We start from the raw sequence: 27,831 nt of genomic DNA on the forward strand, positions 1-27,831 counted from the left end.
TCCCGTGACCAGCAATTTTTGGCAAGGTTTTTGTGTCTTCCATTGTGAAGACCGAAGCAAAATAATTGTTTAAGGTCTCAGCCATTTCCACATTTCCCATTATTAAATCCCCCTTCTCATCTTCTAAGGGACCATCATTTACTTTAGTCACTCTCTTCTGTTTTATACATGCATGCCAAATTTCAATGGCTGATGAACCATGACACCCAGGTCTCGTTGCACCTCCCCGTTTCCTAATCTGCCGCCATTCAGATAATATTCTGCCATCGTGTTTTTGCCACCAGAGTGGATACCCTCACATTTATCCACATTATAATGCATCTGCCATGCATTTACCCACTCACCTAAGCTGTCCGAGTCAGCCTGCAGCCTTTTAGCGTCCTCCTCACAGCTCACACCATCATCTGCAAACTTGGAGATATTACACTCAATTCCTTCATCCAAATCATTAATATATATTGTAAGTAGTTGGGGTCCAAGCACTGAGCCCTGCAGCTCTCCACTCGTCACTGCCTGCCATTCTGAAAAGGACCCGTTTATCCCGAATCTCTGCTTCCTGTCTGTGAACCAGTTCTCTTTCCATGTCAGTACATTACCCCCAATACTATGTGCTTTGATTTTGCACGCCAATCTCTCATGTGTGACCTTGTCAAGAGCCTGTTGAAAGCCCAAATACACCACAGACACTGGTTCACCCTTGTCCACTCGACTAGTTACATCCTCAAAAAATCCCAGAAGATTTGTGAAGCATGATTTCCCTTTCATAAATCCATGCTGACTTGGACCGATCCTGTCACTGCTTTCCAAATGCGCTGCTATTTCATCTTTAATAATTGATTCCAACATTTTCCCCACTACTGATGTCAGGCTAAGCGGTATATAATTACCCGCTTTCTCTCTCCCTCCTTTTTTAAACAGTGGTGTTACATTAGCGACCTTCCAGTTCATAGGAACTGATCCAGAGTGGATAGACTGTTGGAAAATAATCACCAATGCATCCACTATTTCTATGGCCACTTCCTTAAGTACTCTGGGATGCAGACTATCAGGCCCCGGGGATTTATCGGCCTTCAATCCTATCAATTTCCCTATCACAATTTCGCGCTTTATAAGGATATCCTTCAGTTCCTCCTTCTCACTAGACCCTTGGTGTCTTCCTTCGTGAAAACAGAACCAAAGTATTGGTTCAACTGGTCCGCCATTTCTTTGTTCCCCGTTATAAATTCACCTGAATCTGACTGCAAGGCACTTATGTTTGCTTTCACGAATGTTTTTCTCTTCACATATCTATATAAGCTTCTGCAGTCAGAACATAAGAATTAGGAACAGGAGTAGGCCATCTAGCCCCTCGAGCGTGCTTCGCCAAGATCATGGCTGATCTGGCCGTGGACTCAGCTCCATTTACCCGCCCGCTCCCCGTAACCCTTAATTCCCTTATTGTTATCAATCTATCGCTCCATGACTTGAATACATTCAATGAGCTAGCCTCAACTGCTTCCTTGGGCAGAGAATTCCACAGATTCACAACCCTCTGGGAGAAGAAATTCCTTCTCAACTCGGTTTTAAATTGGCTCCCCTGTATTTTGAGGCTGTGCCCCCTAGTTCTAGTCTCCCCGACCAGTGGAAACAACCTCTCTGCCTCTATCTTGTTTTTATGTTCCCAGCAAGCTTCCTCTCATACTCTATTTTCCCCCTCCTAATTAAACCCTTTGTCCTCCTCTGCTGTATTACAAAATTCTCCCAGTCCTCAGGTTTGCAGCTTTTTTCTGGCCAATTTATATGCCTCTTCCTTGGATTTAACACTATCCTTAATTTCCCTTGTTAGCCACGGTTGAACCACCTTCCCTGTTTTATTTTTACTCGAGACAGGGATGTATAATTGTTGAAGTTCATTCATGTGATCTTTAAATGTTTGCCATTGCCTATCCACCGTCAACCCTTTAAGTATCATTCGCCATTCTAGCCATTCACATCTCACACCATCAAAGTTACATTTCCCCAAGTTCAGGACCCTCGTCTCTGAATTAACTGTGTCACTCTCCATCTTAATAAAGAATTCTACCATATTATGCTCATTCTTCCCCAAGGGGCCTCCAACAAGATTGTTCATTAGTCCTTTCTCATTACACAAGACCCAGTCTTGGATGGCCAGCCCTCTAGTTGGTTTCTTGACATATTGTTCTCGAAAACCATCCTTAATACATAAGAACATAAGAATTAGGAACAGGAGTAGGCCATCTAGCCCCGCGAGCCTGCTCCGCCATTCAACAAGATCATGGCTGATCTGGCCGTGGACTCAGCTCCACTTACCCGTAATCCTTAATTCCCGTATTGGTTAAAAATCTATCTATCTGTGACTTGAATACATTCAATGAGCTAACCTCAACTGCTTCCTTGGGCAGAGAATTCCACAGATTCACAACGCTCTGGGAGAAGAAATTCCTTCTCAACTCGGTTTTAAATTGGCTCCCCCATATTTTGAGACTGTGTCCCCTAGTTCTAGTCTTCCCTACCAGTGGAAACAACCTCTCTGCCTCTATCTTGTCTATCCCTTTCATTATTTTAAATGTTTCTATAAGATCACCCCTCATCCTTCTGAACTCCAACAAGTAAAGACCCAGTCTACTCAATCTATCATCATAAGGTAACCCCTCATCTCCGGAATCAGCCTAGTAAATCGTCTCTGTAACCCCTCCAAAGCTAGTATATCCTTCCTTAAGTAAGGTGACCAAAACTGCACGCAGTACTCCAGGTGTGGCCTCACCAATACCCTATACAGTTGCAGCAGGACCTCCCTGCTTTTGTACAATATCCCTCTCGCAATGAAGGCCAACATTCCATTTGCCTTCCTGATTACCTGCTGCACCTGCAAACTAACTTTTTGGGATTCATGCACAAGGACCCCCAGGTCCCTCTGCACCTCAGCATGTTGTAATTTCTCCCCATTTAAATAATATTCCCTTTTACTGTTTTTTTTCCCAAGGTGGATGACCTCACACTTTCCGACATTGTATTCCATCTGCCAAACCTTAGCCCATTCGCTTAGCCTATCCAAATCTCTTTGCAGCCTCTCTGTGTCCTCTACACAACCCGCTTTCCCACTAATCTTTGTGTCATCTGCAAATGTTGTTGCACTACACTCTGTCCCCTCTTCCAGGTCATCTATGTATATTGTAAACAGTTGTGGTCCCAGCACCGATCCCTGTGGCACACCACTAACCACCGATTTCCAACCCGAAAAGGACCCATTTATCCCGACTCTCTGCTTTCTGTTCGCCAGCCAATTTTCTATCCATGCTAATACATTTCCTCTGACTCTGCGTACCTCTATCTTCTGCAGTAACCTTTTGTGTGGCACCTTATCGAATGCCTTTTGGAAATCTAAATACACCACATCCATCGGTACATCTCTAGCCACCATGCTCGTTATATCCTCAAAGAATTCCAGTAAATTAGTCAAACATGATTTCCCCTTCATGAATCCATGCTGCGTCTGCTTGATTGCACTATTCCTATCTAGATGTCCCGCTATTTCTTCCTTAATGATAACTTCAAGCATTTTCCCCACGACAGATGTTAAACTAACTGATCTGTAGTTACCTGCTTTTGTCTGCCCCCTTTTTAAAACAGTGGCGTTACATTAGTTACTTTCCAATCCGCTGGTACCTCCCCAGAGTCCAGAGAATTTTGGTAGATTATAACGAATGCATCTGCTATAACTTCTGCCATCTCTTTTAATACTCTGGGATGCATTTCATCCGGACCAGGGGACTTGTCTATCTTGAGTCCCATTAGCCTATCCAGCACTACCCCGCTAGTGATAGTGTTTGTCTCAAGGTGCTCCCTTCCCACATTTCTGTGACCAGCAATTTTTGGCATGGTTTTTGTGTCTTCCACTGTGAAGTCCGAAGCAAATTAATTGTTTAAGGTCTCAGCCATTTCCACATTTCCCATTATTAAATCCCCCTTCTCATCTTCTAAGGGACCAACATTTACTTTCGTCACTCTTTTCCGTTTTAGATATCTGTAAAAGCTTTTACTATCGTTTTTTATGTTTTACGCAAGTTTCCTTTCTCCAGGAAAAATAGATTACGAAGGTTGCATTGCTACCAATTTGGTTAGCCCAGTCAACATGTAGATTAAAGTCGCCATGATAACTGCTGTACCTTTATTGCACGCATCCGTAATTTCTTGTTTGATGCTGTCCCCATCCTCATTACTAATGTTTGCTGGTCTGTACACAACTCCCATTAACGTTTTCTGCCCTTTGGTATTCAGTCGCTCCATCCATACAGATTCCACACCATCCAAGCTAATGTCCTTCCATACTGTTGCATTAATTTCCTCTTTAACCAGCAACGCCACCCCATCTCCTTTTCCTTTCTGTCTATCCTTCCTTAATGTTGAACACCTCTAGTTGTTGAGTTCCCAGCCTTGGTCACCCTGAAGCCATGTCTCCTTGATGCCAATTACATCATATCCGTTAACTCTATCTGCACAGTTAATTCATCGACCTTATTCCGAATACTCCTCACATTGAGGCACAGAGCCTTCAGGCTTGTCTTTTTAACACCCTTTGCCCCTTTAGGATTTTGCTGTAATGTGGCCCTTTTTGCTTTTTGCTTTGGGCTTCTCTGCCCTCCACTTTTCCTTTTCTTCTTTCTATCTTTTGCTTCTGCCCCCATTCTACTGTCCTCTTTCTCCCTGATAGGTTCCCATTCCCCTGCCATATTAGTTTCATCCCTCCCCAACAGCATTAGCAAGCACTCTCCCTCGGACGTTGGTTCCGGTCCTGCCCAGCTGCATACTGTCTGGTTTGTACTGATCCCACCTCCCCCAGAACCGGTTCCAATGTCCCAGGAATTTGAATCCCTCCACTCATCAAGCCACGTATTCATCTGAGCTATCCTGCAATTCCTACTCTGACTAGCATGTGGCACTGGTAGCAATCCTGAGATTACTACTTTTGAGGTCCTCCTTTTTAATTTAGCTCCTAGCTCCCTAAATTCGTCTCGTAGGACTTCATCCCTTTTTTTACCTATATCGTTGGTACCTATATGCACCACGACAACTGGCTGTTTACCCTCCCCCTTCAAAATATCCTGTACCCGCTCCGAGACATCCTTGATCCTTGCACCAGGGAGGCAACATACCATCCTGCAGTCTCGGTTGCGGCCGCAGAAACGTCTATCTATTCCCCTTACAATTGAATCCCCTGTCACTATAGCTCTCCCACTCTTTTTCCTGCCCTCCTGTGCAGCAGAGCCATGGACTTGGCTGCTGCTGCCCTCCCCTGATGAGTCATCCCCTCAACAGTACCCAAAGCAGTGTATCTGTTTTGCAGGGAGAGACTGCAGGGGACCCCTGCACTACCTTCCTTCCATTGCTCTTCCTGTTGGTCACCCTTCCCCTATCTGGCTGTGTAACCTTTATCTGCAGTAAGACCAACTCACTAAACATGCTATTCATGTCATTATCAGCATCGTGAATGCTCCAGAGTGAATCCACCCACAGCTCCAGTGCCGCAATGTCATCTGTCAGGAGCTGCAGCCGGATACACTTCCCGCATATGTAGTCATCAGGAACACTGGAAGCATCCCTGTCTTCCCACATAATACACATGAAGGAGAAAATAGAAGATCTATAAACCAAAAATATAACGATGAATAGTCAGCATGGATTTCAAAAGGGAAAGTCTTGCTTGACCAACCTCGTTGAATTTTTTGAAGTGTTAACAGAGAGAGTAGCCAAGGGTAATGCAGTAGATGCAATTTATCTAGATGTTCAATGGGCCTCCGATAAGGTACCCCATAATAGACTAATGAATAAGGTCAGAGAATGCGGAGTCAGGGGAAAAGTAGCAGAATGGATAGCTAGCTGGCTTCAAGGCAGTAAGCAGAGGATAGGAGTAAAAGGTAGCTATGAGGAGTGGAAGAAGGTGAGTAATGGTGTTCCACAAGGATCAGTGCTGGGACCACTGTTGTTCACAATTGATATTAATGATTTGGACTTTGGAATCAAAAACAAGATTTCTTAATTTCTAGATGATACCAAATTTGGGGGGAGGGGATAATCAATACTGAGGGAGACTGCAAAAAATTACAGGAAGACATTAATAAACTTGCAGAATGGGCATATAATTGGCAAATAAATGTGAGGTTTTTGCTCGTGCTGTTGGGGAGGAGTTAAACTAATATGGCAGGGGGACGGGAACCAATGCAGGGAATCAGAGGGAAATGAAAAGGAGACAAAAGCAAAAGGAGATGAGGAGAAGTGGAGGGCAGAGAAACCGAAGGCAAAGAACAAAAAAGGCCACTGAACAGCAAAATTCTAAAAGGACAAAGGGTGTTCAAAAAACAAGCCTGAAGGCTTTGTGTCTTAATGCAAGGAGTATCCGTAATAGGGTGGATGAATTAACTGTGCAAATAGATGTTAACAAATATGATGTGATTGGGATTACGGAGACGTGGCTCCAGGATGATCAGGGCTGGGAACTCAACATCCAGGGGTATTCAACATTCAGGAAGGATAGAATAAAAGGAAAAGGAGGTGGGGTAGCATTGCTGGTTAAAGAGGAGATTAATGCAATAGTTAGGAAGGACATTAGCTTGGATGATGTGAAATCTATATGGGTAGAGCTGCAGAACACCAAAGGGCAAAAAACGTTAGTGGGAGTTGTGTACAGACCTCCAAACATTAGTAGTGATGTTGGGGAGGGCATCAAACAGGAAATTAGGGGTGCGTGCAATAAAGGTGCAGCAGTTATAATGGGTGACTTTAATATGCACATAGATTGGGCTAACCAAACTGGAAGCAATACGGTGGAGAAGGATTTCCTGGAGTGCATAAGGGATGGTTTTCTAGACCAATATGTCGAGGAACCAACTAGGGGAGAGGTCATCTTAGACTGGGTGTTGTGTAATGAGAGAGGATTAATTAGCAATCTCGTTGTGCAAGGCCCCTTGGGGAAGAGTGACCATAATATGGTGGAATTCTGCATTAGGATGGAGAATGAAACAGTTAAATCAGAGACCATGGTCCAGAACTTAAAGATGGGTAACTTTGAAGGTATGAGGCGTGAATTGGCTAGGATAGATTGGCGAATGATACTGAAGGGGTTGACTGTGGATGGGCAATGGTAGACATTTAGAGACCGCATGGATGAACTACAACAATTGTACATTCCTGTCTGGCGTAAAAATAAAAAAGGGAAGGTGGCTCAACCGTGGCTATCAAGGGAAATCAGGGATAGTATTAAAGCCAAGGAAGTGGCATACAAATTGGCCAGAAATAGCAGCGAACCTGGAGACTGGGAGAAATTTAGAACTCAGCAGAGGAGGACAAAGGGTTTGATTATGGCAGGGAAAATGGAGTACGAGAAGAAGCTTGCAGGAACATTAAGACGGATTGCAAAAGTTTCTATAGATATGTAAAGAGAAAAAGGTTAGTAAAGACAAACGTAAGTCCCCTGCAGTCAGAATCAGGGGAAGTCATAACGGGGAACAAAGAAATGGCGGATCAATTGAACAAGTACTTTGGTTCGGTATTCACTAAGGAGGACACTAACAACCTTCCAGATATAAAAGGGGTCAGAGGGTCTAGTAACGGGGAGGAACTGAGGGAAATCCTTATTAGTCGGGAAATTGTGTTGGGGAAATTGATGGGATTGAAGGCCGATAAATCTCCAGGGCCTGATGTGCTGCATCCCAGAGTACTTAAGGAGGTGGCCTTGGAAATAGCGGATGCATTTACAGTCATTCTCCAACATTCCATTGACTCTGGATCAGTTCCTATCGAGTGGAGGGTAGCCAATGTAACCCCACTTTTTAAAAAAGGAGGGAGAGAGAAAATAGGGAATTATAGACCAGTCAGTCTGACATCGGTAGTGGGTAAAATGATGGATTATTAAGGATGCATAGCAGCGCATTTGGAAAGAGGCAACATGATAGGTCCAAGTCAGCATGGATTTGTGAAAGGGAAATCATGCTTGACAAATCTTCTGGAATTTTTTGAGGATGTTTCCAGTAGAGTGGACAAGGGAGAACCAGTTGATGTGGTATATTTGGACTTTCAAGAGATTAATGTGCAAAATTAAAGCACATGGTAGTGTGCTGACATGGATTGAGAACTGGTTGTCAGACAGGAAGCAAAGAGTAGGAGTAAATGGGTACTTTTCAGAATGGCAGGCGGTGACTAGTGGGGTACCACAAGATTCTGTGCTGGGGCCCCAGCTGTTTACATTGTACATTAATGATTTGGATGAGGGGATTAAATGTAGTATATCCAAATTTGCGGATGACACTAAGTTGGGTGGCAGTGTGAGCTGTCAGGAGGATGCTATGAGACTGCAGAGTGACTTGGATAGGTTAGGTGAGTGGGCAAATGCATGGCAGATGAAGGATAATGTGGATAAATGTGAGGTTGTTCACTTTGGTGGTAAAAACAGAGAGACAGACTATTATCTGAATGGTGACAGATTCGGAAAAGGGGAGGTGCAACGAGACCTGGGTGTCATGGTACATCAGTCATTGAAGGTTGGCATGCAGGTACAGCAGGCAGTTAAGAAAGCAAATGGCATGTTGGCCTTCATAACTAGGGGATTTGAGTACAGGGGCAGGGAGGTGTTGCTACAGTTGTACAGGGCCTTGGTGAGGCCACACCTGGAGTATTGTGTACAGTTTTGGTCTCCTAACTTGAGGAAGGACATTCTTGCTATTGAGGGAGTGCAGCGAAGGTTCACCAGACTGATTCCCGGGATGGCGGGACTGACCTATCAAGAAAGACTGGATCAACTGGGCTTGTATTCACTGGAGTTCAGAAGAATGAGAGGGGACCTCATAGAAACGTTTAAAATTCTGATGGGTTTAGACAGGTTAGATGCAGGAAGAATGTTCCCAATGTTGGGGAAGTTCAGAACCAGGGGTCACAGTCTAAGGATAAGGGGTGAGCCATTTAGGACCGAGATGAGGAGAAACTTCTTCACCCAGAGAGTGGTGAACCTGTGGAATTCTCTACCACAGAAAGTTGTTGAGGCCAATTCACTAAATATATTCAAAAACGAGTTAGATGTAGTCCTTACTACGAGGGGGATCAAGGGGTATGGCGCGAAAGCAGAAATGGGGTATTGAAGTTGCATGTTCAGCCATGAACTCATTGAATGGCGGTGCAGGCTAGAAGGGCCGAATGGCCTACTCCTGCACCTATTTTCTATGTTTCTATGTTTCTATTACATTTTGGTAGGAAGAATAGGGAGGTCACTTATTCCTTGGAGGAAGGGAGTCTGGGGTAGAGGAGAAAAGGGATCTCAGAGTACAAATACACAAGTCACTAAACGTAGTGACACAGATTAACAAGGCCATAAAAAAAGTCACGCGGGTTTATTTCTAGAAGGATAGAATTGAAAAGTAGTGAAGTTATGCTAAACTTGTATTGAATCTTGGTTAGACCACACATGGAGTACTGTGTACTGTTCTGATCGCCATATAATAAAAAAGATATAGAGGCACTGGAGAGTGTGCAGAGAAGATTTACAAGGATGATACCAGAAATGCGAGAGTATACATATCAGGAAAGGATGAACAGGCTGGGTCTCTTTTCTCTTGATAAAAGAAGGCTGAGGGGTGACCTAATGGAGGTCTTTAAAATTATGAAAGGGTTTGATTGAGTGGATCCAGAGACAATGTTTCCACTTGTGGGGAAGAGCATAGCTCGAGCCATCAATGTAAGATAGTCACCAAGAAATCCAATAGGGAATTGAGAAGAAACTGATTTACCTAGAGAGTGGTGAGAATGTGGAACTCGCTACCACAGGGGTTGGTTGACGTGAATAATGTAGATGTATTTAAGGGGTGGTTAGATCAGCATATGTGGGAGAAGGGAATAGAGGGTTATGCTGATAGTGATAGATGAGGAAAGACGAGGGGAGGCTCGAATGTAGCATAAACATCGGCAGGGACTGGTTGGGCCCAATGGCCTGTTTCTGTAACTAATATCCTATGTAATCTTATGTAATTCTATATATGTGAATTCAGTCACACACCAAATATACTTGACTCTAACTGCCCTTTGAGGTGGCGTGGCAAGCCACTCAGTTCAATCAAACTGCTACCTCAGGGCAACTAGGGATAGGCAATAAATGCTGATCTAGCCTGTGACTCCCATATTCTGAGAATGAATTAAAAAAACTGGTGATGAATGAGACTTGGTAATATAAGCCTATAGTAGACGGCTTGCAATATTAGTGGGTGATTAGTTAATATATCTATATTGTATTCCTCTGTCTACTATTTTAGTACTGGTACAGCCCATTTATTAAAGATGGGTTACAAACTGCAGACAAAAAAAATGTCATACAATTATGTTTATTAGTCATCCACTAACATCAGCAACAGTAATTTCTGCGCCATCTTTTAAATCAGTGATCAACTAATTCAGCCACTGGATTCGATGAAAAACACAAAATAAACAGCAATAATCACTCTAGTTAATTACAATTAAAAACAACATTTGCAAATCAGCACTGTTCGCTTCCATCTTAAACCAACTACTTTCAACAACTTTACATCAAAAGCAAAAGACATTGGGGCCGAAATTCAGCCTCCCAAAAAGGCCACTTACTGCCAGAAAGCCACAGCCAGACGGTGGAGTCGAGCAGTCGGCAACTTCCGGTCCAATGGCCGCCACAATCCAAATTCACTTCGGGGATTTTTCTGGCGGTCCCCACTTCTGCCCCGTTGCTGCCGACTGTCCTAATTGCGTCATCAAAGGGCGCACCGTCGATCCCTCGCACTTCCATGGCTCCCCACGTGAAATTTAGTTGGAAAAATCATAGATCCGCTGTGCGGTGCCCCCGACAGCTTTTTCTGTCGCTGCACCTTCCTTTCACTCTGTGAGCCATGGCAGCACGGTGGCCCTTCAAGGGGAGGGCGCACTGCCGCAGCCGCCATGATTTTTTTTTCCCGGACAACTTCCCAATCAGCTGGACAATTATGCCCCCAGGTTTGGCCGGGCCGCCAACAGGCAGCCTGGCACCCTCTCTTGGGTGCCAGGCTGCTGGCCTGGCTGAAACCCTCCCTGGTAGCCCAATGGGCCAAAGCTAAATAATCACTGGTTCTCTCCACTTTAAATGACGGGAGAGACATGGTGCCGCACATGCGCACTGATGCCAGCGCCTCTCCGCCACTGACTGACAAAGGTGGAGATTCCGTAATGCCCCCATTTCCGCCCCTCTAGAGTACTTACCGCCGCATTTACACCCCCATTATGACTGAATTCCGGTCCGCTCCAAAAAAATTGACAAAGAGCTAAAAATAGAACAAGAGTTCACCTCGTTTGACGCGATGGTAAAAACACTTTGAAAACCGTAGGTGCCCCAGGTTTCTGGCGGGGGTGAATTTCTGCCCCATTTCATCCTGCAGGTCTTACATTTCTCAGGCTCTTTCATTTCATTGTTCTGCCACTGATTCCTGCCTCAGTGCTGTAATATGAATGAGGTAATGCTGCCAGTGGAAGCTCGAATCAAGAGTCGCATCCTGCTGCTTCTACTGGGAGAGCAATGTTGGTGATGGCTTATTGGTGTCAGCCGTGGCTCGATGGTAGCACTCTTGCCTCGGAGTCAGAAGGTTGTGGGTTCAAGTTCCACTCCAGAGACTTGAGCACAAAATCTACTCTGACATTCCAGTGCAGTACTGAGGCAAGTATAAATGGCTGCCACTTCCGATGTGTGTATGATTTCTTGACAATGGGTAGACTGAGTAGCAATATAGGCCATAGGCCAGCAATAGTGTGTTTTCATTGCTGGTCTATATAATCCTTCTCCAGCTATCAGCGCAGGTCTTCCAGGCAAATGAGAAGTCACAATTGCTTCTGGGCTTCTGGGCTTGAGGGCTGAACGGCTACTCCTATTCCTATGTTAGTTCATATATAGATCAGCCATGATCTCTTTGTCTAGTTGAATGGCACGATAGGCTTGAGGGACGAATGGCCTATCCCTCTTCCTTTCTTCCAATTTGACTATACACTTCATGAAACCGTCTCTGCTCTGGTAGCTTTATAATAAAGGAGGCATGGGAGTCTTTGCCAAGGAAATTGAGCTCACAGTTTTCTTCTGGCAGAAACCCGATACATGACCTTTGTGATGCATAATGACATTGCTGTTCTATTCCACAGGCTAAAACATTTATTGTCAGCAGGATAGTACAGTAGCTAATTGTGTACATCATAATAAACAACTAAGAATGCTATCAGGCCTGCAGGATCAGAACTCAGTGCCAATTGGATGGGAACTCACTGCATACACAGCATGCAAGTAGTAGAGAGAGTTGACTTTGCATGATTTTGCAAGGTCTGCTTATTTCAGTAATGATCTCCTTGCACAGATTGGATGATGCACAGAGAGTACACTGTGTGCATGGACACGATATCTGGAGAGCTAGCAGGTCTTAAAGAATTGCTGCTCATAGTTAAAGCAGAGCTGCACTCTGGAGAAATTTAAAGGATTTCTGCTATCAGTTCAATATGGAAACAACGAGGATCCGGTACTATTGAGAGCACTGTATCAGAGGTGTTACTTCAGGAGGTGCAGAAATGGAAGGTTGCCCTTTTTGGAGCTAAGGGACACCTTTCCATCAAGTTCTGGGTCAATATTGTAGACATGGCAAGAGACAGTTAAAGCTGTCTTCCGCGGGTGGGAAAGAACTGTTCACAACTCAAGAAATTTACCACGGTAATGTAATCCACAATTTGCCTACTTTCAATATACGAAGTTCACTCTCAATTTGGTATTGCTTCACGAAGACATCATGCAAAGTGCTCAGGTAGCTTTCAGTTCTATAACACCTGCACAAGCATTTTCCATATTGTTGCAGTGTAAACTTAACTGGTACAAAAATATGCTTCTGTTGTTACAAATTAATCTTGCCAGTTAAGAACATTAGGTCTACTGTCAGCAAAGGCACATTCATGGCCTCACAACTATTTTAGTTAGAACTTTTAAGTCAAGTACACCACTATTTTTTAAGGGCACTAGAACCCACAAATCCAAATTAACATGGGAACTTTATCAAACTTAATTAAAATTCTGTTCCTGGGTGTGATGATGCACTCCAGTCCCTCCGGTGCCCGCTTCTCGCGGAAGACCGCAAGCTCCATCTCCAGGGACATCCTAGTGCGAGCGTAACCGCGGAAGAGAGGCAGGCAGTCGGGCTGAACGACCCCTTCGACCGCCCGCTGCCCTGGACCGGTTAATAGCCACCTTGGCCAGGCCCAGGGTCACGGCCTCAAATACTGAGATGCAGCCCTAGGTTGGGTAGCGGAAGACAATTTCATAAGAAGGAAGCATCGGGGTAAGACACTCCAAGCACACAGGCACCTCACAATATTGGAGAGAGTAAACAGGGTGTATTTATTCCAATTGTGTCTTCTCTGAAATCAAGTTCACTTGGGATGGGGATAAATAGGATAGAAGCATAAGAATGGATGGTAGTTGAAGTGGGGCAGAGGGGATAGTATATGGCTTCAATTGATTGTGCATCTGTAGACAGGATTATTAATGCTTTGGATGGAACAGTGTTTAAGTCAGTGTCTTGTTGAATAGAGTCTGCCTACAAGCTCTTTCTATTTACAACTGCCATATGCCAAGGTCGTACAAACGTCCTTGATCTCAACTGACATATCTTGAGTTCAGGTCTCAGTGTCCTTTGCTGTCAATAGGCCTCCTCTAGCATCTACTCTATGGCAATGCCTCATTATATAGCAACATTGTGCTATATACAACAGACTACAGTGATTTTTGAGACCTTCACAGGCAATGCAAAATAGACTTCCTAATCTGTCCAAACATGTGTGCTCAACCATGATCCTAGTGGCCAAGTATGCCTCATTATATCAATACTCGGTTATTTTTCTTACCAGTCACAGAGGTCATGTGCCAAGGCTGTACAAGATGTCCTTGATCTCAGAGAAGCCATATATTCAGTCTCCCCAGTGCTTCAAGTAATGGTGGCAGCACAAAGTGATGTAAGATGAAAGCATATGACTGTTACAAGGGCAGTGTGCATTCATGTGCATAATTTCATTAATATGGTCATAGATTAGCTGTGTATTAGTGGGAGGGAACCCGAGTCTGTTCATGAAAGCAATGGGATTGCAGGTAAGTGACTGTATGGCCATGCATGTGCCTTCAGAGATGTCCCGCACTGAGGGAAAATCTGCAACACGTAAAAGTTGAAATGTTCTTTTTACTGCTGGCTGCTTTCCACAAGGAAAGTTGGGAATGGGTTTTCCCTATCAAGCAACGCATATGCTAGCTCTTTTATGCATCAGTTCACCGCTGATTGAAACATTTAGCATATATTTTCTGCTGGTGCTTGAAAGGATCCAGTGGTGTAAACATTCAAAGCAATGGTCGTCTCGATACCCAATACCGGAGCTATCTCTGTTATGAAGCTAGTCTGCAGGTTTAGCACAAGGACACAGTATTGTTCAGTCACTGCCTCATTCATGGTGAAGTCAGAGATCATCCGACATGTTTAGAAAAACGCAGTGTGTTTTGTTGATTGTGTAGTTATAAGGTCATAAGGAGGTGCAGCCAGTCTGTCTTGGGACTAAACACAGCCTGTTTTTACTCTTTCTCAGATTGTCTCCTTCCTCCTCCAAAATAGGCAGTGTATCCAACAGAATGCCCAAATTCTTAATTAGGGTTATGGTAATTTAAATTGCAGCTGTGACCACACTACAGATGTTAAATATGATGACAGCATCTAAATAACTGCAAGAGGTGGGGCTGAAGCCAAAGTGAAAGTCCATGCAATCAAAAATATTCCAAAAAAATCCTCGGTGAACCTGATTACTGTAAGAAAATGAATTTCTGAGGATACTATTGGCATTTAATGCAGGTTGAAAAGTGACTGATTTTCCTTTCTCCCTAGTGCTCAGCATAAATGAGAACTCAACTACTTAAGCACATTCCTGATTGCAAAGCTGAAATACTGACGCTTTACATGAATGCAAGTAATTTTGGGGAGCTTAATGAGAGCTTTTAATGAAACTTGCTTGGGCTTCCATTACTATCAATGAGAATATGCCCCATAAATACCGAAACACAGCACAATACGTGGAACTTGGACACACAATGTCTGTGCATTGACCAGACATAGGGCTGAAGCCTGCATACCTGAGTTTCCTATCTTATTCATCTTATCAGCACCAGCAGTATTATTGCACCTCATTACAGGTTTCTAGCATCTTATACTAGCTATAAACTTACTGAGTGGAAAGAAAACTAAAAACAGACATTGATGTGGGTCTTTCACATTCTCAGGACATCCCAAAATGCTATTCAGCCAAGGAAATACTTTCTGAAGTGTGATCATTGTTTTAATGTAGGGAAACACAATAGTCAATTTGCACACAGCAAGGTCCCAGAAACAGATCTTTTTTTTTGGTGTTGGTGGTTGAGAGATAGCACTTCGGACAGGGCAGCATTCCCTCAGTGATGCACTGAAGTATCAGCTTAGAATAAGTTCGATCTCTGTTCATGTCTCTGGAGTAGGGCTTATAACTACAACCTTCTGATTCAGAGATAATGATGCTACCACTGAGCCAAGGCTAAGCACATTAAGTTTTTTTTAATACCAGATGCATTCACTCAGATAAGTACCCAGATACAGGTCATAGCTCTTAGGACATTGGGTATGACAGTAATAATAAATAACCATTGTGCTTTCAGCTGATGTTGTGAGGACCTTGGGGAGCTGGTATGTGGGAGGTGCAGAGTGGGGGTGGGGCGGGGGAGGGGGAAGAGTTCTGAGCAACACAGTGGTGACATGAAAAATTATGAGCCTAAAATAAAGTGCGCACGGACCCGGCGAGACCTCGCAAAAGCTGGTTCTCGGGGCACGATGCGCATGCGCCGAGAAACGGCTTTTCTGATCTATCAAAATTTCTTTAGATAGCTACGCATCCCCAGGAGAAGGACATCTGCGCAGCAGAGATTGGTCTATTTGCCCACCTCATGCCCAGCGAATGTCCTTCAAAATTTTAAGCCTGGTGAAAGCAGGCGTATAGCCTACGTTTACCAGCGTGACACTTTTCAAACATAGAAAAATTAAATGTAATCATTCATTTTTATATTAAAAACTCTGTCGATTAAGGTAAGTTTACTTTTAACCTTATTAAAACACATTAAAAATAAGTCCACCCCCCAATTTTTTTTTCTAAAACATTTAATTACATTTATTTTCAATTAATTTTAGATATGTGAGGTGTTTTTTTAATTTATTGTGCTGCGTTTCGGTGTTTTAGGGGTGTATTCTCATTGATAGTAATGGGAACCCATACAAACAGAGCTCCCATTTTTAGCAATGAGAATACCGCATAGTGATTGGTGGTCCAAGCTCACGTGACTCCAGCAGATGCATTTGTATGCGGAAGACGTGTCCCCGTACGCTGCGCAGTGAATAAAGGCCTCCGACCGGAATCATACATTCCCCCAGGACCAACAGGTAGTTTCGTAGATTTTTTTCTGGTCAGAGGAGTGCGTACGAAGGAAGACTCTGACAGCAATTTTGACCCATTGTTTGACAATATTATTTGATTGATATCCATGGTCACTTTAACAGAGGTCTGTAAAATGCCAGGAGCATAGAAAGTAAATGCAGAGGTCACCTTTGCATAATTCTTGCCTGCATAAACACTCCAAATCCTCTTAACTCCTTAAAAGAGCAATATAACATCTGTTCAGTAAATCCCTGAAGAAAGCACATGTACTAATCAATGCATCTTATTTGTTCGCTGTGGATCCTGAGGGATGATGGTATGCGTGTGTGATAATGATGGTTTCATCTTGTATCTTTTATTTTTTGTTAATTTGAACTAATATAAATGTGCTATTGTTTATGTTCTGTCTCATGACATAAATCCAAAAATTATTGGCCTGGATTTTACAGGGTCTTTGATAATGTAGGCTGTCATAAGTGCCCTGCAAGTTGCGCGTTTCCGCAAGCGATGCGCATGGGCGAAAACCCGGAAATTGCAATCTGTGAAGTTTCTCCTTGGCGGAGGTGTACACGGGCAGCAAGCCTCTGGACCCAATTTCCAGTCCAAAGTAAATTGAATAAACCAAAACTTTTAGTCACAACTAGTTGTAATAGACTACATTTTGAACTTGATAGAGTGCTATCATTTGAATCAACTCTAAACTTAGTTTGGCTCCCTACATTAGCTCAAATACAGGGTTTGCATCTACGGTAGTTAGATTCACCACGTAGATTCGGCGATTTAAAGAAGCATTTTAAATTACTTTAGATCATAGAATCATAGAAGCCATTCGGCCTATCATGCCTGTGCTGGCTCTTTGAAAGAGCAGTTGTGCCTAGTCCTACACCCCCGCTTTTTGTCTGTAATCCTGTGAGTTTCTCATCCTCAAATACCTGTCCAACCCTTTCCAAAATTATTTATGGAATCAGCTCCCACCACCTTTTCAGGTTGAATGTTCCAGATTCCAACAACACTCTGAGTGAAAAAAATTCTCCGCATTTCCCCTCTAGATCTTTTATCAATGATTTTGAATCTATGACCTCTAGTTTTGACCCACTTGCAAGAGGGAACATTTTTTCTCTATCTACTCAGAACCTCTTTCAAAACCTCTCATCATCTTGAAAAGCTCTATTGGGTCACTTCTTAACCTTCTCTATTCCAGGAGAACAGTCATAACGTTTCCAACCTCTCCTCATAACTGAAACCCCTCATCCCAGGTAACATCCGGGTAAGCCACCTTTGCATCCTTTCCAATGCAGTTTCTGAAGTGTACTGCCCAGAATTGTCCACAATACTCCAACTGAGGTTTAACCGGTGATTTATAAAGTCCTAGCATGATCTCTTTGTTTTTATATTCTATTCCTCTATTCATAAACACAAGTAACCCATATGTTTTTTTGACCAACTTATCAAATTGCCCTGCCACCTTTAAGGATTTGTGTATATGGACACCAAGGTCTCTATGTTTTTCAAAATCATGTCTTTCCATTTTAGTCCTCCCAAAGTGCATCACTTCACACTCCTCCGCATTGAACTCCTTCTGCCATGCTTCTGCCCATTTCACCATTCTGTCTATGTCATATTGAAGCCTATAACTATCCTCATCGCTACTACTACATTGCCAAGTTTTGTACATGGGCAAACTTTATAAAGCTGCTTCCTACTCCTGAGTCGAGGTCATTTATAAAAATTGCACAATGTAATGGACCCAAAAGCGACCCTTGTGGAGCACCACTGCAAGACACCACCCAGTTTGAAAAGCATCCATCCACCACTACCCTATGCTTCCTGTCGCTGAGCCAAATTTGTATCCATGCCGCCACTTTTTCCTTAATTCCATGGGCTTCTAACTTCTTAATAAGCCTCCTGTGTGGCACTTTGTTGAATGACTTCTGAAGGTCCATATATATAACATCTACTGCATTATCTTAATCAACCTTCACCGCTACCTCATCAAATAATTCAATCATAGAATCATAGAAATTTACAGCATGGAAGGAGGCCATTTTGGCCCATCGTGTCTGCGCCGGCAGATAAAAAGCTATCCAGCCTAATCCCACTTTTCAGCTCTTGGTCCTAGCCTTGTAGGTAACGACACTTCGAGTGCATATTCAAGTACTTTTTAAATGTGGTTGAGGGTTTCTGCCACTACCACCCTTACAGGCAGTGAGTTCCAGACCCCCACCACCCTCTGGGTGAATAAATTCCCTCTCAAATCCCCTCTAAACTTCCTACCAATTACTGTAAATGTGTGCCATCTGCTAAGGGAAATAGATGCTTCCTATCCACTCTGTCTCGGCCCCTCATAATTTTATACACCTTAATAAGGTCTCCCCTCAGCCTCTCTGTTCCAAATAAAACAAATCCAGCCTATCCAATCTTTTCTCATAGCTAAAATTCTCCAGTCTAGGCAACATCCTCATAAATCTCCTCTGTACCCTCTCTAGTGCAATCACATCTTTCCTCTATTGTCGTGACCAGAACTGCAAGGAGTAGTCTAGCTGTGGCCTAACCATTGTTTAATACAGTTCAAGCATAACCTCCCTGCTTTTGTATTCTATGCCTCAGCTAATAAAGGCAAGTATTCCATATGCCTACCACTCTGTCTCGGCCCCTCATAATTTTATAAACCTTAATAAGGTCTCCCCTCAGCCTCCTCTGTTAGCCTAATATCTGTGGTTGGGAAAATTTTGGAGTCCATTATTAAAGAAGCAGTAGCAGGACATTTGGAAAAGCAAAATTCGGTCAGGCAGAGTCAGCATGGATTTATGAAGGGGAAGTCATGTTTGACAAATTTGCTGGAGTTCTTTGAGGATGTAATGAACAGGGTGGATAAAGGGGAACCAGTGGATGTGGTGTATTTGGACTTCCAGAAGGCATTTGACATAGTACCACATAAAAGGTTACTGTACAAGATAAAAGTTCATAGGGTTGGGGGTAATATATTAGCATGGATAGAGGATTGGCTAATTAACGGAAAACAGAGAGTCGCGTTAAATGGTTCATTCTCTGGTTGGTAACCAGTAAGTAGTGGGGTGCCGCAGGGATTAGTGCTGGGAACCTAACTATTTACAATCTATATTAACGACTTGGAAGAAGAGACTGAATGTAACGTAGCCAAGTTTGCTGACGAAACAAAGATGGGAGGAAAAGCAATGTGTGAGGAGGACACAAAAAATCTGCAAAAGGACATAGACAGGCTAAATGAGTGGACAAAAATTTGGCAGATGAAGTATAATGTTGGAAAGTGTGAGGTCATGCACTTAGGCAGAAAAAAATCAAAGAGCAGGTTATTATTTAAATGGAGAAAGATTACAAAGTGCCGCAGTACAGCGGGACCTGGGGATACTTGTGCATGAAACAGAAAGGATAGTATGCAGATACAGCAGGTGATCAGGAAGGCCAATGGTACCTTGGCCTTTATTGCAAAGGGGATGGAGTATAAAAGCAGGGAAGTCTTGCTACAGCTATATAAGGTATTGGTGAGGCCACACCTGGAATACTGCATGCAGTTTTGATTTCCATATTTATGAAAGGATATACTTGCTTTGGAGGCAGTTCAGAGAAGGTTCACTAGGTTGATTCTGGGGATGAGGGGGTTGACTTTTGAGGAAAGGTTGAGTAGGTTGGGCCTCTAGTCATTGGAATTCAGAAGAATGAGAGGTGATCTTATCGAAACATATAAGATTATGAGAGGGCTTGACAAGGTGGATGCAGAGAGGATGTTTCCACTGATGGGGGAGACTAGAACTAGAGGGCATGATCTTAGAATAAGGGGCCGCCCATTTAAAAGGTGAGGAGAAATTTCTTCTCTCAGAGGGTTGTAAATCTGTGGAATTTGCTGCTTCAGCGAGCTGTGGAAGCTGGGACATTGAATACATTTAAGACAGAAATGGACAGTTTCTTGAACTATTAGGTGATAAAGGGTTATGGGGAGCAGGCGGGGAAGTGGAACTGAGTCCATGATCAGATCAGCCATGATCTTATTGAATGGCGGAGCAGGCTTGAGGGGCCGTATGGCCTACTCCAGTTCTTATCTCTTATGTTCTTATGTTCCGAACCACATTATCTACCTGTCCTGCTCCCTTCTGGGATAAGTGGACATGCACTCCAAGGTCCCTTTTTTCCTCTACACTTCTCAGTGTCCAACCATTTAATGTGTATACCCTTGCCTTGTTAGCCCTCCCCAAATGCATTACCTCACACTTCTTGGGATTGAATTCCATTTGCCACTGTTCTGCCCATCTAACCAGTCCATTGATATCTTCCTGCAGTCTACAACGTTCTTCTTCATTATCAACCACACAGCCTCTTTTTGTATCATCTGCAAACTTCTCAATCATATCCCCTACATTCAAGTCTAAATCATTGATATATACCACAAAAAGCAAGGGACCTAGTACTAAGCCCTGTGTAACCCCACTGGAAACAGCCTTCCAGTCACAAAAACACCCATCAACCATTACCCTCTGCTACATACCTCTGAGCCAATTTTGGATGCAACTTGTCACTTTGCCCTGGATACCATGGGCTTTTACTTTCGTGGCCAGTCTCCATGTGGGACCTTATCAAAAGCTTTGCTAAAATCTATATACACCACATCAAATGCTCTACCCGCATCAACCCTCCTTATTACGTTCTCAAAAATTTTAAATCAAATTAGTCAGACATGACCTTCCCTTGACAAATCAATGCTGACTGTCCTTGATTAATCTTTCTTTAAATAATCTTTCTAAATGAAGATTTATCTTGTCCCTCAGAATTTTTTCCAATAACTTTTCCACCACCGAGGTTAGGCTGACTGGTCTGTAATTACTCGGTCTACCCCTTTCTCCTTTTTTAAACAAAGGTACAACATTAGCAGTCCTCCAGTCCTCCAGCACCACACCTGTAGCCAGAGCCTCTGCTATTTCCTCTTTTACTTCTCTTAATAGCCTTGTATACATTTCATCTGGGCCTGGGGATTTATCCACTTTCACGGCTGCTAAATTCCTTAATACTTCCTCTCTCACTATGTTTATTTCCATCTAATAAATCATACTTCTCCTCCCCAATTGCATTGTCTGCATCACTACTCTCTTTTGTGAAAACAGACGCAAGGTATTCATTAAGAACCATACCCACGTCTTCCGTCTCCACACAGATTACCTTTATCGTCTCTAATAGGCCCTATTCTTTCTTTAGTTATCCTCTTGCTCTTAATGTATTTGTAAAACATCTTTGGGTTTTCCTTGATTTTACTTGCCAAAATGTTTTCATGCTCTCTCTTTGCTTTCCTAATTTCCTTTTTAATTCAAGTCATAAATAAGTACTGCAGTGAATCGAATACTGCCAGGGCGATCTCCTGGACTAGTTTCAATCGTCTGGATGGGTTGGAGAGGAATTTTCACAGACTTTTGTCCCCAATTAGCCTGGGTTTTTATCTGCTTTTTGCCTCTCCCAGGAGATCACATGGCTCCGGTTGGGGTGGAGTGTAGAATGTTTCAGTGTAAGGGGTGTCGCAGTTGTGTGAGGCGGACTGGTTGGGCCGGGTGCTCTTTACCTTTCCGCCATTGTTCATTGTTCATAGATTTATATATAACCTTCAGGGCTGCTGTCCGAGGGCCTTGCGGCTCTTTGTCGGCCGCCGTGGACACGATGGGCCGAAATGACCTCCTTCTGCACTGTAAATTTCTATGTTTCTATGTTTCTAAAGGATACTCTAAATCGTAGCATAAATCATGCTATAAAGGCACTCTACAGGAGCAGGCACTACATTACACAAGATGAAAATTGTACCCCAAAGCATGAATACTGGTTGTTCTATTATTCACATCTATACATTTGGAGCCAGATATTTTCATTATGGAGAAAGGAAGTGTAGTGTATGAATAACTAGTCTGACCAGATACTGTGAGTCAAAGTAAAGTGTGACCTTAGTCTTTCATTGCAGGTTTCCAGAGTGCCTCTCCAGCCTATGAGGCCTCCTTAAGTGCAGGTGCTCCCAAGGATTTGTGGGATCCCTTGGGACTCCAGGGGATGAGCCCTCTGGTGGTTAAACAAGGTATTTACAGGTTTACATGTATAACAACACTCCCCCCCCCAAAGTCAATAGTGTAATTATATACAAGGTGAGTCGATCTGGGGCCTTTCTTTCCCTGATTGATCATCTTGGTGCAGATGCTGGTTTTGGTGAGTCGTTGTTGGGCCCTCGCTGGGCTGCTGTGCAGCTGGTCTTGCTGGGCTGCCTGGTGTGGTGAGTTCTGCTGGGCTGCTGCAGGTGATAGGTTCTGCTTCGTGGTCAACCGCTGTGTCAGTTGCCACTGGTGTGTATGTTGGGGGGTCAAAAAAGCTCGGGTCTAATGTGGGTTGCTCTGGATAGTCTGTGGATCTGAGTTTGGTTTGGTCCAAGTGTTTCCTGTAGATGAGTCCATTTGAAAGTTTGACCCGAAACACCCTATTCCCCTCTTTGGCCACGACAGTGCTGGGAAGCCACTTGGGACTTTGTCCATAGTTCAACACAAATACAGGATCATTAATCTCGATTTCGCATGACACATTTGCGCTATCATGATATGTACTTTGTTGCAGCTGCCTGCTCTCTACCTGTTTGTGTAGATCAGGTTGGACTAACGAGAGCCTTGTCTAAAGTGCCCTTTTCATGAGTAGTTCAGCGGGTGGAATCCCAGTGAGCGAGTGATGTCTCGTAAGGTAACTAAGCAGGACTTGAGATAGGCGAGTCTGCAATGAGCCTTCAGTTATCCTCTTGAAGCTTTGCTTGATTGTTTGCACTGCTCTCTCTGCCTGACCATTGGATGCTGATTTGAACAGGGCAGATGTGACATGTTTGATCCCATTATGGGTCATAAACTCTTTGAACTCGGCACTGGTGAAACACTGCCCGTTGTCACTCACAAGGACATCAGGCAGGCCGTGCATGACAAACATGGCCCGCAGGTTTTCAGTGGTGGCAGCGGACGTGCTTGCCGACATTATCTCACATTCAATCCATTTGGAGTACGCATCTACAACCACTAGGAACATCTTTCCCAAGAACGGGCCTGCATAGTCGACATGAACCCTAGACCACGGTTTGGAGGGGCAAGACCATAAACTTAGTGGTGCCTCCCTGGGTGCATTGCTTAACTGTGATCAGGTGTCACATTTGTGCACACAGGACTCTAAGTCTGCATCGATACCGGGCCACCATATGTGGGATCTGGCTATCGGTTTCATAATCACAATGCCTGGGTGGATACTTTTGGAGGTCACTAATGAAAGTGTCCCTGCCCTTTTTTGGTACCACTACCTGATTACCCCACAGAAGGCAGTCTGTCTGTATAGACATTTCACCTTTGCACCGCTGGTACGGCTTTATCTCTTCCTGCATTTCTAATGGGACACTGGACCAGCTCCCATGAAGTACACAGTTTTTTACTAAGGATAGTAAGGGGTCCTGCCTCGTCCAGGTTCTAATCTATCGGGCGGTAACATGTGATTGCTCACTCCCGAATGCTTCCATTACCATAACTAAATCTGCGGGCTGTGCCATTTCCACCCCCGTGGTGGGCAATGGCAGCCTACTGAGTGCATTGGCACAGTTTTCTGTGCCTGGCCTGTGGCGGATGGCATAGTTGTATGTGGACATCGTGAGCGCCCATCTCTGGATACGGGCTGATGCATTCGTATTTATCCTCTTACTTTCAGAAAAGAGGGATATCAGTGGCTTATGGTCAGTTTCCAATTCAAATTTGAACCCAAACAGATATTGATGTATTTTCTTTACCCCATAAACACATGCTAACGCTTCTTTTTCAATCATGATGTCGGCTTCGGCAGACTTCTGGATGCATAAGCAACCCGTTGCAATTTCCCAGATTGATTAGCTTGTTGCAATACACACCCGACACCGTATGACGACACGAGTACCAAACGCTTACATGGATCATACAACACAAGCAATTTGTTTGGGCATAACAGTTTTCTAGCTTTTACAAAGGCATTTTCTTGGCTTTTACTTCATACCCATTCATCTCCTTTATGCAGTAAAGCGTGCAGTGGTTCTAATAATGTGCTGCGACCCGGTAAGAAGTTACCAAAGTAGTTCAGGAGTCCTAGAAACGACCGCAGCTCCATCACATTCTGTGGCCTCGGTGCGTTTTTGATTGCCTCCGTCTTCGAATTGGTGGGCCTGATGCCGTCCACCGCAATTCTTCTCCCCAGGAACTCCACTTCAGGCGCCAGGAAAATGCACTTCGATCGTTTTAACCTGAACCCCACGCGATTAAGCCGACTAAGAACCTCCTCCAGATTCTGCAGATGCTTGACTGTGTCCCGACCTGTAACCAAGATGTTGTCCTGGAAGACCACAGTGCACGGGACCGACTTCAGTAAGCTTTCCATGTTTCTCTGGAATATGGCTGCGGCTGATCGAATCCCAAATGGGCATCTGTTGTAAATGAAGAGACCTTTGTGCGTGTTGATGCAGGTGAGGCCCTTCGGTGATTCCTCCAACCCCTGCGTCATGTAGGCCGAGGTCAAGTCCAGCTTCATGAATGCCTTTCCTCCCGCCAGCGTCGCAAATAGGTCGTCTGCCTTTAGAAGTGGATATTGATCCGGCAGGGAGAAACGATTGATAGTTACTTTGTAATCACCACAGATCCTGACAGTTCCGTTTCCCTTGAGGACTGGAACAATCGGACTGGCCCATTCATTGAATTCGATCGACGAAATGATGCCCTCTCGTTGCAGCCAGTCCAGCTCAATCTCCACCCTTTCTCTCATCATGTACAGTACTGCTCTCGCCTTGTGATGGATGGGTCGCGCACCTGGAATTAGGTGGATCTGCACTTTTGCTCCTTGGAACTTCCCGATGCCTGGTTCAAACAGCGAGGGGAAATTGTTTAGGACCTGGGTACACGAAGTGTTGTCGATGGGCAAGAGCGCTCGGACGTCGTCCCAGTTCCAACGTATCTTCCCCAGCCAGCTCCTGCTGAGCAGCGTGGAGCCATCGCCCGGTACCACCCAGAGTGGTAGCTTGTGTACCGCTCCATCATAGGAGACCTTTACAGTAGCACTGCCGATTACGGGAATCTGTTCCTTTGTGTAAGTTCTCAGTTTATTGCGAATGGGAGTCAGGACTGGCCTTGAGGCCTTGCTGCACCACAATTTTGCTCATAATGGACTGGCTCGCACCCGTGTCCAGCTCCATTGACACCGGGAGTCCATTTAATTCAACCTTCAGCATTATCGGGGAAGACTTTGTGGTAAATGTGTGCACCCCATATAACTCTGCCTCCTCAGTCTGAGGCTCTGGTTCGCCGTGATCCGCCATGGATCTGTCCTCCTCTGCAACATTGTGGTTTGCAGGATTAGCAGGGTTTGCAGCTCGCCTGCACATACGTTGGAGATGTTCCATTGTTCCACAGCCCTTGCAAACGTATCCTTTGAAGTGGCATGAATGGAAACGATGATCACCCCCGCAGCACCAACAAGGTGTTAATTGCCTCGCATTCATCACCCTTGATGGTGGACTCTGAGACATCTGCGGACGTGCAGCTGCAGGCATGTGAGACCTGCCCTGTATGTTACGATCCGAAAACAACATTATTTTGTTCACAGTACTTGTAGCAGCACTCGTGTGCTGAGAGATTTGCTTGGTATTGTCACTGGTGACGATGAACGCCTGGGCTAACGCTATGGCTTTACTCAAGGTTGGGGTTTCTACAGTCAAAAGTTTGCGAAGTATCACTTCATGGCCAATGCCAAGTACAAAGAAGTTCCTGAGCATGTGCTCCAAATGTCCTTCAAATTCGCAATGTCCCGCAAGGCATCTTAGCTCGGCAACATAGCTCGCCACTTCCTGGCCTTCAGACCTCTTGCACGTGTAGAAATGGTACCTCGCCATCAGAACGCTTTCCTTTGGGTTAAGATGCTCCAGACCAATGTGCACAAATCATCATACGATTTCTCTGTGGGTTTCGCTGGAGCAAGCAGATTGGTGCCCTGCAAATGGTGAGGAGAATCGGCCTTCATTTGGCAGCGTTCGCTTCTCCTTCCAGCTCGTCTGCCATGAAGTATTGGTCGAGTTGCTCCATGAAGGTTTCCCAATCATCTCCCTCCGAAAATTTCTCTAGGATGCTTACTGTTCTTTGCATCGTTGTGGTGGGGTTTGTTATCTGTATCTCATCGCCAGTTGTAGTGGATGAATAAAGAGTCTGACCAGATACTATGAGCTCAAAGTAAAGTGTGACCGTAGTCTTTTATTGCAGGTCTCCAGAATGCCTCTCTAGCCTGTGAGGCCTCTTTAAGAACAGGTGCTCCCAAGGGATTGTGGGATCCCTTGGGACTCCAGGGGATGAGCCGTCTGGTGGTTAAACAAAGTATTTACAGGTTTACATATATAACAGGAAGATTCACCGACGTACTGGCCATTTTGCAGAAGAGATTTTAGCAGTTGTCTACTCTCAAATTACCAGACCAAATTACATTAATAGCTGGCCAAATGCACCCACAGGTTAGTATTGAGTGGCCTGATCCTGTTCAGTGATTTACTGACCATTAAACATTCCATGACACTATTGCTGCTTCTCTAGTTAGAAAGATTAACTGGACATTTATCTTGTTTTTGTTTGTCGGATGTTTCTCGCATAGAATGGCTGCCACAATTGCCTCTCTAACAACAGTCACCCTATCCTAAAGTAATTCATAATGCATTTTGAGAGTTTGGTCTTGAAAGGTGTTATGTAAACATATACAGGTTAGCAATTGATATTCTGAACCTAGAATCATCTCAGATTCTCATGGAGTGGGGCAGTTCAGTGAAAGTAACTAACACCATTAAGCTATCATTAAGCTATTTGTTTCTCCTCTCAGTGGTTCTCCAAGTAATGTCATGAGTGCTGCGGCTTCTATTGGGTATTTTTTCCAATTGGCAAAGTTCACATGCAAATTGCTTAATGCATTTCTGCTCTGTTCCTGCACAGACTATTTGTGCTCAGGCATTCGGCTGTTTATTTTAAGTGGGGTTATTCACGCCACTGCATCTTTCAATATCCTCACTTGTACGGGATCTTAAAAATAGCAAATATATAGCCCCAAGGTTATATGAGCTGAGGTTGATATATTTTGTGAGGTACCTGATGAGTTGCATATGTGAAGATTGACACTTCAAATTAAAGCAATGATTTGCTGCAAATCCTCAGAGGAATAGGTTTGTCTGTTCAGAACTTTTATGCACATGATGATAAAAATGCTTCCAGACTGCAGTGCTGTACCTATAACAGGACATGTATGTTTCTTCAGTAACACGGAGGA

Source organism: Pristiophorus japonicus, chromosome 4, assembly GCF_044704955.1.
Source record: "Pristiophorus japonicus isolate sPriJap1 chromosome 4, sPriJap1.hap1, whole genome shotgun sequence".
Taxonomy (NCBI): domain Eukaryota; kingdom Metazoa; phylum Chordata; class Chondrichthyes; family Pristiophoridae; genus Pristiophorus; species Pristiophorus japonicus.